The sequence below is a fragment of the Dromiciops gliroides genome, chromosome 2 (genome assembly GCF_019393635.1).
Source record: "Dromiciops gliroides isolate mDroGli1 chromosome 2, mDroGli1.pri, whole genome shotgun sequence".
Classification (NCBI taxonomy): Eukaryota; Metazoa; Chordata; class Mammalia; order Microbiotheria; family Microbiotheriidae; genus Dromiciops; species Dromiciops gliroides.
The window spans coordinates 552310918-552324960 of record NC_057862.1 but is presented as its reverse complement, the minus strand read 5'-3'; positions in this window follow the sequence as shown (position 1 = coordinate 552324960).

Below are 14043 nucleotides of genomic sequence, written 5' to 3'. Positions count from 1 at the left end.
AGACACAAAAAAATACTAAAGAAAAAAAGACCTTAAAAACAGACTAGGCAAAATAGTAAAAGAGTCACAAAAAATTCACTAAAGAAAAAAACTCCTTATAAAGTAAAATTGGGCAAATTGGAAAGGAGGTACAAAAACTCACTGAAGGATATAATTCCTTTAAAATTATAATTGAACAAATATAAGCTGATGACTTTATAAAAATTTAAGAAACAATAAAACCAAAATAATAAAAAAAAAAAGACTGAAATATCTCATTGGAAAAACAACTGACCTGGAAAATAAATCCAGGAGAGATAATTTTTAAATTACTATACTACCTTAAAGCCATGATCATAAAAGAGCCTAGACATCATCTTTCAAGAAATTTTTAAGGAAAAACTGCCCTAATATTCTAGAACCAGAGGGTAAAATAGAAATTGAAAGAATCCACCAATCGCCTCCTGAAATATATGCCAAAATGAAAACTCCCAGGAATATTATAGCCAAATTCCAGAGCTCCCAAGTCAAGGAGAAAATATTGCAAGCATCCAAAAAGAAACAACTCAAATACTCTGGAGCCACAACAGAATAACAAAAGATTTAGCAACTTCTACATTAAAGGATCACAGCACTTGGAGTATTCCAGAGGTCAAAAGAACTGAAATTATAACCAATAATCAACTATCCAGCAAAACTGAATATAATCCTTCATGGGGGGGAAATAGGCATTCAGTGAAAAAGAGGACTTTCAGGCATTCTTGATGAAAAGATCAGAGGTGAAAAGAAAATTTGACTTTCGAATAGAAGACTCAAGAGAATCATAAAAAAGTAAACAAGAAAAAGAAACCATAAGGCATTTAACTGTTTACATTACTACATGAGAAGATGACACTTATAACTCAAGAACTTTCTCATTATTAGGGCAATTGGAAGGAGTATATATATATATATATATATATATATATATATATATATATATATATAAACAGATGGCACAGGTATGAGGTGAATTTGAAAGGATGATACCTAAAAAAAAATAAGATTGAGGAATGCACTGAGAGAAATGGAAAGGCACAGGTGGAAGGGGGTAAATTATCTCACATAAAAGAAGCAAGAAAAGCTTTTACAGTGGAGAGGAAGATGGAGGAGGTGAGTGGGGTGAGTGAACCTTACTCTCCTTAGAATTGGCTCAAAGAGGAATAATATATACACTCAGTTGGGTATAGAAATCTATCTTACTCTGCAAAAAAGTAGGAGAGAGGGATAATGGGGGGATTAGGTGGATGATGAAAGATAGATTGAGGGAGTGGGTAGTCAGAAGTAAAACACTTTTGAAGAGGCACAGGGTGAGATAGAATAGAATAAATGAGGGTGGGGAATAGGATGGAGGAAAATACAGGTAGCAATAGTTACTGAAAAAAATTGAAGTAAGTTTCTCTGATAAAGGCTTCATTTCTCAATCATATAGAGAACTGAGTTGAATTTATAAAAAGAGCCATTTCTCAACTGATAAATGATCAAAAGATATAAACAGTTTTCAGATGAAGTAATCAAAGCTATCAATAGCCGATTAAAAATGCTTTCACTATTGATTGGAGAAATGCAAATCAAAACAATTCTGGGGAATTACCTCATACCTATCATATTGACTAATAGAACAGAAAAAGAAAAGGACAAATATTGGAGGGGATGTGGGGAAAATGAAACATTAATGCACTATTGGTGAAGTTGTAAACTGATTCATCCATTCTGTAGAGCAATATGGAACTCTTCCCAAAGAGCTATAAAGCCATGCATACTCTTTGACCTAGCAATACAACTGCTGGGTCTATATCCAAAAAGAGCTTTTTAAAAAAAGAAAGAGAGAGGACCTTTGGGTACAAAAATATATGTAGCAGCTCTTTGCTGGTGTCGATTGGAAATTGAGGGGATGGCTATGAATTGGAGAATGGCTGAATAAATTGTGGTATGTGATTGCACTATTGTACTAATGTGCAAAGACACATGAGCTGATGCAAAATGAAATGTACTATATGCAAAGTAACAGCGATGTTGTGGTATGATCAGCTGTGAATGACTTAGCTATTCTGCGTAATATGATAATCCAAGATATCTCTGAAGGATTTATGATGAAAAATACTATCCATATCCAGAGAAAGAACTGATAGTGCCTGAATACAGATTGAAGCATATTTTTTTATTTTTCTTGAGGGTTTTTTTCTGTTTTCTTTTAGAATATGACAAATATAGAAATGTTTTGTATGACTACACAAGTATAATCTATATAGAATTCCTTGCCTTCTCAAAGGGTGGGGAGAAAGGGAGAGAATTTTGAATTCAAAGTTTTTAAAATAGATGTTAAAATTGTTTTACATGTAATTGGGGAAAAATAAAATACTAAAAAAAGAAAAATGTAATTGGGAAATATTATACAAAAATAACAAAAATATAATAGGACATGAAAAAAAGAAATTATTGGACAACATAGCCCTATTTCTATCCAAACTTCAAAGGGGCTGCATTTCAGTGAGAAAAAAAAAACTGTTTCAGGAGAGTACAGGAACCAAATGGGCAATGAACAACACATAGAACCAGAAGATCTCAGAGCTAGGCAGAACCACACCTGGAAGGAGTATCATTCAAATCCTTCATCTACACTCACTACAAAGTAGTGCCTGTAGCACTGCAAGCATGAAACATAGGCCACATCTATTTGCTCTTTCCTGCATTCCATAAAATGTGACTAAAGGAGAACAAATGTATCTAGAAATGCAAAAGGGGGTAAGATTTAGATCTTGGGGAAAGGCCAGATAAGAGAACAAGCAGATATCCAGGAAAGAAAAAGTCCCTTCTGGAAAGTTATTCCTAAAGGTCAGGATTTAGAGATCAGCCACAAGGCAAGTCTAGTAAAATGGGTATGTAAAAGAGGATGCATCCAACCAAGGTAGAGTTCATTTTCTCACTATTACAAAAATGAAGTGCACTTTACTTTGTGAAGGGCATGTTCCTGCTTTAGTGATTTACCAGTTGTGCAAACCTGCACAAGTCACTTAACACATACGTGAGAGAGGGGAGGGAAAAAGGAGAGAAAGAGAAGGAGAGAGGGAGGAAGAAAGGAAGGAAAAGAAAGAAAGAAAGAAAGAAAGAAAGAAAGAAAGAAAGAAAGAAAGAAAGAAAGAAAGAAAGAAAGAAAGAAAGAAAGAAAGAAAGAAAGAGAGAAAGAAAGAGAGAAAGAAAGAAAGAGAGAAAGAAAGAAAGAGAGAAAGAAAGAAAGAAAGAGAGAAAGAAAGGAAGAGAGAAAGAAAGAGAGAAAGAAAGAAAGAGAGAAAGAAAGAAAGAGAGAAAGAAAGAAAGAGAGAAAGAAGAAAGAGAAAGAAAGAAAGAAAGAAAGAAAGAAAGAAAGAAAGAAAGAAAGAAAGAAAGAAAGAAAGAAAGAAAGAAAGAAAGAAAGAAAGAGGACAGAGTATGGAGGGGAAAGGAAGGGAGGGAAGAAAGAGAAACCTGAGTATTTAACATCGAGATGTAGTGCCGCATAGGAGAAAGAAACTTGTTAGAAGTTTTTATTCAAATTATAGCTCTGACACCTTTTGTATAACCTTGAACTAGTTCTTTAATCTCAGTTTCCTCATCTGCAAAATGAGAGTAATAATACTTAATCAACTTTCATGGGCATTATGAGGACAGAGAGGACAGGGCTTTAGGTAAACCTCAACCCACTATTACATAAGTTATTTTGTATTCCTTGGTCAAACTAGCTGATTGTGTCTCACTTACTTGAATCTTTTCCCTTCATCTCTGGTTCTAAAATATATATGCCATTATCAAGCACCTCCAATATAAAGTGGGAGAGGCAGTCATCCCTAGTACTCCCTCCATCTTTATCATCTTCCTTGACATATCATGTTTCACCTTGATGAATTTTGGCTCCTTCCACTCCAAGTCTGACACCTGGACTCATGGCTTTATATTCCAGCAATCTCCATTAAGTTCTTCCAGTTTCCTTCAGCTTTTTTATCTTCCTCCAATTAAACTGTCTTCATTTTTCACAAGACAAGAACAAAAGACCATCCTTAGAATCGTTTTTCAGTATTGGAAATGATCACATTAACCTTTAACTAACATTTGGTTTTATCTGTGGCCTTATCACAGTGCTCTGGTCCAGTTGAACCCATAGGGCCAAGAGCTTTGTAAATTAATATGTCTGGTCTGATCATCTCACACATGATAGCACAAGTCTAATAGGCCAAGTCACCCATTCCATCAGTGCAAAGACTCAACATGTTTACTCAAGCATAAAATCCAGTTTCAGGAATGGAACTTGAGAAGTAACTAAGTCCATCCTAGAGGAAGAGAGTTTCAGGAATTGTTATTTGTATACCACTAAATACTAGTGAAAAAAAAAGTCATATTTTTAAAGGGTTCTGGAGAAGGGAATTCCACATCCTTTTATCCCTCCCCAATAACTGATTTCTATGCCAGCCAAGACTTCTTTACATCTAACTTGTCCCCCATGTTGCAAGTGAATCCTCATTAATTTCCCAACTGAAAACTAGCATAAATCCCTTTCCTTTGGACTAGTTCTTTCCTTTTAATCCTCTAATCTCATAGTACTTCTTTTAGGAATACATAGAACTCCTCATTCATTTATTTTTTATTTATTTTTTTTTTTTAGTGAGGCAATTGGGGTTAAGTGACTTGCCCAGGGTCACACAGCTAGTAAGTGTTAAGTGTCTGAGGCCGGATTTGAACTCAGGTACTCCTGACTCCAGGGCCGGTGCTCTATCCACTGCGCCATCTAGCTGCCCCTCCTCATTCATTTATAATAGATAGTCTATTATATTTATCTCAGTGTCTGGCTTATCATCCCTCAAAATAAGAACTTCCATTTCTATAATCCTTTATACTAGCAAACCACTCTATAGATATTTTGTTACTTGTACCTTCCAACAGTCTCATGGAGTAGGTAGACAGGAATAATTATCTATTTTACAGATAAAGAAACCAAACCGCAAAGAAGTTAAGTGACTTTCCCAGGGTCACACAGCTAATAAGCATCAGAGTTGGGATTTGAACACTGAGTCTCCTGATTCCTGTGCTATATCCTCTATAATATCATCTGTATGTTCCCTCAGAGTAGAAATCAGGTCTTATTTGCTCTTTTATCCTACTCCTCTCATTAGCTCAGGGACCCTGATCTCATTGGAGTGGGCTCATGGAGGGAATAGCTTTCATAACCAATTGGGAGGAGCAATCTATTTAACCCTGCAGGAAAATAGGAGGGGAAGAGGAGAAGGAAGGGAGGGTGAAAAAAAGGGAGTGCAGAGCGAGGGAGAGGATAGTCAGAAGTAAGGCAGCTCTGAGGAGGAATAGGTAAAAAAAAAAAAAAAGATAGAGTAAATGCCATGGGAAGGGAGTGGGATGGAGGGAAATATTTATGATGATTGATTATAATGGCAAAATGTATGGTACCTACTTTGTTGGGCTTTTGTGAAGAAGATTCTCTGTCAAGCTTAAGGTTGATATAGAGGTTGTGATGAACAGGATGCTATCAGGAAAACCTGGAGAGTCCTACATGAGCTGAAGCAGAGTGGAATGTACTGTATATCCTACTCCTCTCCCTCAGTATGCAGAAGTCACATATGTGCTTAACAAAATTTTGTTGAATGAATAAATGAATGAATGTAATATTTATTGATGAATTTTCCCAAAACTTGTCCTTTGAATTTTAAAAACAATGTCAGCTCACAGAAACCTCATAGGACCATTTTGTTCTATTGACAAAGTTAATCCATTCAAATAGTGGATTTTGTAAAATTTCTTCTATAACCAGGTTTTAACAAATGCCCAGATTACCTAATGTGAAGGTACCCATATGGAAGATTCCAGGGATATGCTCCTGTGAGGAGACATTCTGTGTTTCCCATCCATGTAGATGGGAGCTGCCTCTTTCCATTAGCGGTACAGAGGAGCGACCTTCATCTTTAAATCTATCACATTGAAATTACTTGCTCTTTTTTGGTGATTTCCAGGAGCACCATGTATTGTTTCGGTGGGGAAAGGCCACTTTCTCCTTCTCCATGGGCCCTGTGGCCTCTAGAAATGAGCTTGGGATTTGGGGGTCTCTTTTGCTGTCTTTTCTAGTTCTAGGTACTGGAAGTAGAATCTTGGACATGGAGATTGAACTATAGTGACCTTGGAAATAGAAGTCAGAATGGATTTAATAGCCAATCCAACAAGGAAGCCCTGAAAAGGTGAAGTACTGAAACACAAGCCCGAGTGAAGAAAGAAGGCTTTGGACTTTGAATTTGGTGGAATTGATGCTATATAAGAGCTGAGCTAAAGTTATACACCATGGGGGCAGCTAGGTGGCACAGTGGATAAAGCACTGGCCCTGGATTCAGGAGGACCTGAGTTCAAATCTGGCCTCAGACACTTGACACTTACTATCTGTGTGACCTTGGGCAAGTCACATAACCTTAATTGCCCCACAAAAAAAGGAACTTATGCCATATAAAAATATGGGAACTGAACTAATCTGCTACTTCCCCAGTGTTTGGGGGCAGAGGAAATTCTTTTGTTCTTCTTGCTATACCTTTGAAGTAAGTATTCCTTTATAAAAGCTAATCCGATTGTTAAGTTATTAAATGGAACTGGGGCACTTGGAGCCTTAAAAATTAAAAGTATGTATTAAATAAGGGTTTGAACTCATGACAAATAATAGAAACCCCTCAAGTCCCTTAAGTGTACTAGAGAACCCTGGGTGAGGAGTGAAAGAAATTGCTCCTAGCTCCTATTCAGTGGGGGCCAGAGTAGTCACTATTACACAGCTTACACAGAAATTTGTCCCCTGAAAAATTATTCCCCCTTTGCACACTTGTCAAAAAAGACAAATCTCAAAAGAAAATAAAATGGGTTTTCTGTCCTGTGGTTGATGGCATGTTTTTAAATGAGGGCAGCACCAAGGTGAGAAGAGAATGACTATGTGTCACCCTTCAGAGTATGTTATCTTTTTTATTTGGGGTCTTTGGGAAAGAACTTGTTAAATATTTCTCCTTTGGGGATTTGGAAAAGAGATAAAGGAGGGGGGATTGTTTGTAACATCATGATCTGTCATCTTTCTGGAAGAGGCTTAACATTCTGAAAAGACATTTAGTGAGAAAATGTCTCTTCTTTTCCCCTACAGTGGCTGTTGGGAACTCGTAAGTACAACCTGAAGCCCTCTCTTAGAAATCTTTCTTCATGATGGATGTAGTCATTCATTCCCCATCCTTGTCCTCATTACTCCAAAGTCACTTAATTCCTGTCTTTAAGACTTGTGCTTGTTAGTTCTTAGGAGTAGGAGGACATCAGAGCCCCACTATTCATGTGAGGGAGCATATATAAGTTTCCTGAGCTTAGAATATTCTGTTCCTAAATTCCTCTTCCCATCATGCCTCTGGTTTCATCTCTATAATAAATGAAAGAGCTACTGTCTAGGCATAAAAGTATACTTAACTTCCAAGGACTACCTCCTCCACCAAAAACAAAACAAAACACACACACACACAAAACCTGTCCATTAGTTTGTCAGCTGTCCTGGTAACAGCAGTTTGGGTCAAAATAGTGAGGCAAACTAATTATGGCATGTGGAGGGCAACAAGGAGACTGACCTGAGTGGGAGGTAAGAAATGAGTGTACATTGGGATATAATGGGGGAAAACATTGATGCTAGTTTATAGAGGAACTTGGAAACTTTGCTGTGCATCTGGAGATTTCAGTCATCAAAGGGTGGTTGGGATTAGAGAACCATTGAGTCATTATGATGCAGAACATAAAAGGAACCAGGAAGACTGTGGTTCAAGTCCCATCTCTGGAACATTCTTGCTTTGAGATCATGGACAAGTCACTGAACCTATCAGTGTCCCAGGAAATTTGGTGAGATACATGTCAGATGAACTAGTGATCTTCATCAGTGGAAGGACTTTCTATATCAAGCATTTCCTAGATTGATAAAATCATAGGTTTAAAGTATTTTTTAGTTCAAAAAAGATTGATCTTGAAATCAGAAGACCTGAGTTCAAATTCTTACTCTGACACAATGAGTTATATGACCACAAGAAGGTATTTAACCTCTATAAAATCTGTTACATCTATAAAAAGAAAATGAAAGAAATATTTATTAAGTACTTCCTGTGTGCCAAGCACCAGGGATACAAATATCAAAATAAAGGTAGTACACAATACTCAAGAAATTTACATTTGAAGAGACAACACATAAAGGAGATTAATGCCCGGAGAGGAGCACTTTACTTTAAAAAGTTACAGGGGTGGCAAATGTGGATATGCATTGATAGACTGGCATATCCTATCCCAGAAAAATGGCATGTTTGATTTGATCATGTCCATTCCAGGTTTGGCACAGGAGAATGAGATGGGCAGGAAAGGGTACGTATTTGGAGGGAAGGCTGTAGAAAAGATGACTGAAGAGTAGGGAGTAAATTAAAACACGGTGGCTGGGGCTTTCTTTCTTTCTTTCTTTCTTTCTTTCTTTTTTTGATGAGGCAATTGGGATTAAATGACTTGCCCAGGGTCACACAGCTAGTAAGTGTCAAGTGTCTGATGCCAGATTTGAACTCAGGTCCTTCTGAATCCAGGGCCAGTTCACTATCCACTGTGCCACCTAGCTGCCCCTGACAGGGGCTTTCTTGAAATTGTTTTTCAAGAGCAGCAGTCAGCAATTGGGACAAGAGCCCCAGGTTAGATGTTTTTCTGAGTGTCAAGAGGATTGGAGAGGTTGACTTTAACCAGAAGAACTAATATTCCTACTATCCACCACATAGAATTGTTATGAGAAAAGTGTCATGTAAATGTGAATTGTAGTCATAGAAGTAGATATAAGTTTTCTCTCCTCAGGATCTATATAGTTAGCTCTATATATAAGTGGAACTCCAGGGCCAGTGCACTATCAAAGTAACTTCTTTAGGGAGAAAAACTATCGTTTCTTCACTACATCTCATCTGTGACAAGGAAGTCCAAGGACAGAAGAGGGGACTCCATGTGTAGAAGCAACAGAAAGATGCCAGTAGATTTGAGGATACGAGAAACTAAGAGCTAAAATACAATAGGACCCTGAACTCAGATCGGGTCAGAATATTTACCCATAAGGCAATTCAATTAAATCCAATTCGACAAGTATTTATTAAGCACCTACCATGTGCAGGACACCATGGGATACTAGGGACACAAAAACAGAAATTTGTACTAGGGATACAAAAACAAAAATTAATTTGGACCTTGCCTCAAAGGAACTAGGAATTCTAAGATGTGGAGGAGAGCATTTCAGGATATTAAGGATAGACTCTACAAAGAAAGAGGCAGTGGCTATGATAACAGGTGAAGGAAACAACTTGAGGTGGACTAATATGAAATCAGTCAATAAAGATAGATTGGAAGTCATCATTTGAAACAGTTTTAATGCCAAAGAGAAAAGTTTGTATTTCATTCTAGAGGCAATTGTGAGTCACTCAAGTTTCTTAAGTAGAAGAGAGATGGTGATTAGACATGGGACTTAGGCATATAAGTTTGACAGCTATGTGGAGGATTGTTAGATAATGGAGAGACTTGATGGAAAGTTACCAATTAAAAGGGAATTTCAATAGATATATCTATCTATTCTGAGACCTTTTCTCATGCTGTGCGTGTGATCTCATTAGCTACAATGAGTTGAACTGTCATCCTTTTGCAGATGAACAACAGATCAATACTAGACTTGTCTTCAGTTTCTCTTCTGAACCTGAGTCCTACACTACCAATTACATATTGGAAATTTCTAACTGAATGGTAAGAATCTCAAATAGAACATGTCCAAAAGAAAACTCATTATCTTTTCCCCAAAACCCACCCATCTTCCACAGGAAGACCTGTGTTCAAATTCCACTTCTGAAACATGCTGTCTATTCAATACCAGACAAATCACTTAACCTCTCTTTGCTCTAGGCAATTGTCTACTGTAAGTTTCAGAGAATCTGTCTACCTCATTGGTAGATGGAGTTACCTCATGAAAAGTCACCTATGACAATGAAATTCCAACTCTAATCCATATACCTTTCATAGTACTTTAAGGTTATGAAGGGGGGGGTTAGGTTTTACCAAGTTTCACAATAACTTCTTCAACCAAGCAGTGCAGAGAGGATTAGCCCCATTTTAGAGATGAGGAACTAAGGTTCATCATGGTCAGGCCACTTGTCTGTGGAAAGACTCAAAGTCTAACATTCCTTTCCCTAGTCTATGATGCCTCTCTAGATTTGTCTAGGAGGTCATCAGTCCTTTGTGAAAGACCAATATCGATAATGAGAGAGGAAAACAGATCAGAAGAGTTTACTTTAAAAAATTAATGGGGGGGTCAGCTAGGTGGCACAGGGCAGCTAGGTGGCACAGTGGGTAGAGCACCGGCCCTGGATTCAGGAGCAGCTGAGTTCAAATCCAGCCTCAGACCCTTGATACTTACTAGCTGTGTGACCCTGGGCAAGTCACTTAACCCCAATTGCCTCACCCCAAAAAAAAATTAATGGGGAGTGGGGGGGTGGGGACAGCTAGGTGGCACAGTGGATAAAGCACCAGCCCTCAGGAGGACCTGAGTTCAAATTTGTCCTCAGACATTTGACACTTACTAGCTGTGTGACCCTGGGCAAGTCACTTAACCCTCATTGCCTGACCAAAAAAAATTAAATAATAAAATAATAATGGGCAGAGAGGAAGCAGATACAGTGGGATTATTTTAGACTATTGGTTCTAGACCTGTAGAAGCAATGAGAATAATAGTTGCTTTGATAACAGAGCTAACCAAAGAATTTGGGGTCTTGAGAGGCTTTTTCCTCGGTATAGAGTTTTCCTTTAGTTTTTTAGGATGAGAGACATAGAAGTAGAAAGGAAAGAGCTTGTGGAGAGGCAGAGATTGGTTATGTTATGAGAAATAGGTTAAGTGTGAGATTGAGTAGCCAAAGGATACAGAAGGCATGGAGTATAGGAATGAATGATCCCTCTCTAACTAAAATTAAAACAACATGCAAAAGCAGTCATAAAACAATGCATCAGAGAGGGGGTTCCTAGATTCTGTGATAAAATATAAGTCAAGCAACCTGGCAACTCTGTCCTACACAATACCAAATTTGAGAGGTAAGTGATCAGTAACACAAATGCTCCAGTGATATCAGAAACTAGGTTCTCTAACACACAGCTGACTGCTCAGTCCAATGACTGAACCGTATTGTACCACTCAGACGCACACCACATCAAGTGGTACAAGATGCCTTCATCAAGGTGGCAATTGAGAAGCAGAATAAATAGGAAGTGATATAGGGAATAATTTGGAATTATAGAAAATTATTAGATTAGAAACATAATCCCTGACTTCTTGGAGCATATATGGGGAAAAGAATACACAAGGTGGTTCAGATATTTACTTTAACCCAAAGCAGTTGACATGCCCGTTGATGAGGGGGTAGATACATAGAAAGACTACAGGGAGGAACTAGTAGGGTCATAGGTAATAAAAATAGAAACCAAAAAACAAAAGTGATGGGCTTTCACTCAAATTCAACAGTTACTTGAAATGTCTTTATCAGTAAATTGGTGGCCTACCAAAGGATCATGTATATGAATCTTATTATATTAAATGTATATAAAAATCATATTATATTAAGGCCCTCAAATCTCATCTTTCCAAACCCTCCAGTCTAAAACTTGACATCAAGTGATGTTTCTAAATCAGATATTAAGAATATATAACTGTAAGCTAAGCACTGAGAAAGATATAAACAAAACCATCATAATGATGATGGCTAAGCTTGGCCTTGGAAAAGAATTGAAAAAAATGAAACTTACTCCATTCTTAGTTGACAAGGAGGACAATGAGTGTGGAATATTGTTGGGAATAAGAGGCACAGTGACTGTTAGTTGGTTTTGATGAATTGTCTTTTTTTCTTTTTTGGGTTTTTAAAAAAATTCTTTGTTCCAAGATTATGGTTCTATAGATAAGGGCAGGGAAAAATGGACTTCGAAATTGTCCCTCTTAATGTAACTTAAAGCTGTATTAGCCTGTTGATTGCCATGCTGAAGCCCAAAGCTCTGCTTTTACATTAAGAGCCTTCATTGTGGAACTGACTCAGGTAAAAGACTGGATCTCTCAGAAAACAATTGGTCAAATGCAAATGCAGTTCTAGAAGTTCACATATTAAAGAAAAATAATATTGTTTTATCCCCCTGGAGGCCTGCAGTTCTATCAGCTATACAGACAATTTAATGAACTGTTTTTAATCTAGTTCTTTTGCCCTATAGAGCTAAATTTGTCCTTTTATTCCCCAGGAAATGCTCCCTTTTCTCCTCCTTTTTTTGAACGGGAAGGACTGAAATTGATGAGCAAATTCAGTGGTAAAAAATAAAATCTTCCCTGGAATCCATCCTTCTTTGTATAAAATAAGCCCTTGGTGTATTATAATTCATTCATAATTCACAATTTATACATGCATATATGGATATGGATATATCTGTACATATATACATATATATGTATATGCATATACACATACATATATATATATACACACATATCCTTTTGGAAGGATGCACACTATAGCTACTATCGCTAGACATAAACCACTTCCCTATTCCCAATTTTTAAAAAATCAACAAACTGCTACATAGCCAAAAGGCTTTATTATTTACATACAACTCTTCCCTAGCTATTATGACATATCAATTTTTTAAACTACGGAGCAAGAGAAATAATTTATTTCCACTAGATACCTGCTATGACTCTACTTTTTTACTCCTGTTTATTTATTGTTAAATTAAATTTTCACCAGCCTCAACCTATGTGCCTATTAGTCATGTTGTTTGCTTAAATGTCATCATTTGTTTTCCCCAGGACCTCAAAGGACTAAGATTAATTGTTTAAACTTACTTACTATTCTCACAGTTCACCAGTCATGAGGCTCAATATGTGGAGAGGCAGAAGAGAGATAATAATTAGACATAAAACCACCTTATTCCTCTAGAAGGAGGTCTTGGGATGGACAGCATTTATTTGGTTTTCCTGTGCCTTCAGGTTCATATAAAAGTTGACCTAGGGTGAGAAAGATTAGGAAGAAATCATACATTCAAGGAGTCAACAGAAGAAGAATAATTCAAGGAATCAAAATGGTATAGTAGAAAGAGAGTTTGCTTTGGATTCAGAGGATTGAGGTCAATATTCTGGCTCTACTACTTACTACCTGTCACCAGGGATAAATCATTTCACCTTTCTGGGTCTCAATGTCCTCATCTATAAAATAAGGGGGTTGGACCGGGTAACTTCTAAATTCCCTTTCAGTTCATACACTTAGTAACATAAGTGAAATTAAATTTCCCCATTTTGCAGAGAAGGAAACTGAGAGCCAGAGAAGTTGAATAACTTGTCCAAAGTTATACATCTGGAAAGTGATAGTGCTGGGACTCAACCCTAGGTATTCCATCTCTAAGTCTTATATTCACTGAATGCCTCTTCCTCTATAATTATCTCCTCATGAAGTTGTTGTAAATGTAGCCTAGAAGCTAAGGACCCTCCTCAAAACCCTCAGGTCACATGGTCTGGGTCCATTACTAGGCAAGACCCCAAGAGGGTCATTATTTCTCCTTCGTTCATTGTCTCCATCTGGAGTTGCTCCAGGAATATTTAACATACTCATTATGGTAGATCACATGTCAAGGATTTGGCAAATGCAGGAAATGAGGACTGCAACTCCTATACAGGCACTATAGGAACTTAAGACATACCAGGTATGGGACAGCCTTTATTTCACCTCCTAAAAAACGCAAAAGATAAAAAGAACTCAGCAACCCATGGAAAAATACAGAAAATATATTAGATACTCAAATGTTCCCTCAGCCATTCCCAGAAAATAATTGAACTTAGAAATTGTTATCAAGATAAATCTCTAACATTTCAGTATTCCCTGTTCCCCAGAGTACTACACAGTCATCCAAGACTCATAGTACCACCCTGTAGTTTAGAATCCTCTCATAAGCCTGATGAATAAGTGAATT